This window comes from Meleagris gallopavo, chromosome Z (genome assembly GCF_000146605.3).
Source record: "Meleagris gallopavo isolate NT-WF06-2002-E0010 breed Aviagen turkey brand Nicholas breeding stock chromosome Z, Turkey_5.1, whole genome shotgun sequence".
NCBI classification, from domain to species: Eukaryota; Metazoa; Chordata; class Aves; order Galliformes; family Phasianidae; genus Meleagris; species Meleagris gallopavo.
Genome location: NC_015041.2, coordinates 59,483,631 through 59,485,815, shown reverse-complemented (window position 1 = coordinate 59,485,815; position 2,185 = coordinate 59,483,631). Strand labels below are relative to the sequence as shown.

General features: G+C 32.7%; 1 protein-coding gene across 1 annotated transcript in view; it reads right to left on the bottom strand.

Annotated features, from left to right (window-relative positions):
* The window catches only part of ECPAS (Ecm29 proteasome adaptor and scaffold), a 57,871-nt gene that overhangs the window by 51,102 nt on the left and 4,584 nt on the right, over positions 1-2,185 (bottom strand). The gene's annotated exons all lie outside the window — the stretch shown is intronic.

The window sequence follows — 2,185 nt, the reverse complement described above, 5'->3', positions numbered from 1 at the left end:
ATATACTTGCTTTCTTAAATCCCAGTTACAAAAAGATGAGCTGACCAAATGAAAAGATCCTTGTAACCCTTAGTAGAGGGACTAAATCAACCCTTAATAGATTTGCATGGAATAGCAAAACAGTAGAATTTACTTGCTTCAAATGGAGTTGTCCTAATTATTATTATTTTTTTTAAAAAGGTCAGTTTTGCAGCCTTATTCCCTTCCTTCCCCTCTCCCTTTACAAATGAGCCAGATTACCAAGCAGCCAATCTATAATTAAGAAGTTATTTGAGCTCAGGGAGTCAGTAAGACTGCGAGAACAAAATAAACACAGTACCACTTTACTTGGATGTGAGCAAAAATGTGGAGAACGCATTTCAAGCTTGCTGCTTGAAGAAGGGACTTATTATTTGTTTGAAATGTTGAGAAGAAAGCAATTAATAAAACTAAACTATCTTTTACCAATAATAATAAAAAAAGCAGGTTAGCACTTGTAATATAGTGTATAAATAGAGCATGTGGGTTTTAATTTATTTTTTACTACAATAGCATGCTGTACAATCATAATTCTCCTTTTATCTTTCTCTAACCAGGGGCAAATTACGAAAGTTCTAAATATGAAGCCAGCAGAGGTGAGAAAACTGTGAAATTTTTTCTTTTTTTTTTCTGGATAAGGAAGTGGTACAGAGAGATAATTTGTTAAACTTGCTTTGAGTTGAACCAACTCGATGTGATAAAAATCATTAACATTCTGTCAAATTATTTTATTTTAGATTCTAGCTATGATTGAAGAAGCAGCTGGTACCAGGATGTATGAATGCAAGAAAATAACTGCCCATAAAACCATAGAGAAGAAGGAAGCCAAACTGGATGAAATTCGAAGGGTTGGTACTATATGTGGGAATGGAATGTAGGCTTTATTTGCTGAAGATGCTGAATAACTGGCGCAGCGTGTTGTGTTTTGTTTTTTATTAGTAAACTATTTCATTTCTTTATGTGTTTCTGCATGTGTAGGTATTAATTGATTTAGGTATTTTAAAACATGAGTTTTAAAAATCTGAATACAAATGTTGTGGTTTGTGTTTCAGGTCATAACTGAAGAGATCAGTCCAACTATAGAGAAACTGAAAGAGGTATGGAATACTTAGAAAAGTGGTTAGAGGCCTTAAAGCACTGAAGAAATATTTTCAACTACCTTGAATTAGTATATGAAAAATAAGACATGGTATTTTCAGCCTTTTTAGAATCTTTTAGGTGATGAAAAGTTTATCATCTATCCAAATATAGATGATGTGGTTTGCAGGAATTATGAGAAATCTGGGAGAGGAATATAGGGAGAAAGAAGCAAATGAGAGAAGCAGAAAACGTAGAAGTTAAATACTTGTCTTAGTTCTTAAACTTGCCTCAAGTGGAGTTTCTGTTACACAATCAACTGCACTAGTATAGCTTTATCTAAGATTTTCTTTAGTAGGTTTGCAGTGTACAATACTGAATATTATAATCTATATATTATATGAATATTATATCCTATAACAGTACTACTTCAATTTTTTCCACCCTATTTTAATTCATATTTTCTTTTAATCTGTATCTTTTCAGGCACGTGCATCATATCTAGAGTACCAGAAAATAACACGAGAAGTAGAGAATTTAAGACGCATCCATGTGGCTTTTCAGTATGTCCGTGCTGAAGAGACAAAGAATCTCTCTGCTAATGCTTTAAAAGAAGCACAGACAAATAAGAAGAAGATTTTGGAATCAATGGCTAAGAATGAGGAGAAGGTAAAGGAACTTGCTCAACAAATAGAAGAAACAGAGAAGAAAAACAATAAGGTAAGTGAGAACACAGATACGCTCACCTGAAGATGTTAATAGAAGGAAGTATATGAGAAGAAAATTATTTTTGTATATGATATGCACTTAAATTTTACTTTTCCAATGATGGATATTTTAGATTATACACTGCTTACTCATTCTTAGCCATTTCCTAAATGGGGTCTCTATAGTGTCTGAAATACTATATTTTCAATTGCTGTAAATCGTTAAATATCCCAAGGTGAGAGAAACTGCAAGGATCAGAGTCCTATTCAGTAAATTCCCAAATAATCTCGATAATTTTGTCAGGCACTGAAGTGAGACTGAGTAATTGAAGATGATAAAATATTTCCACTCTGTGTATTCAGTGGAAAACTTTATCTGATTT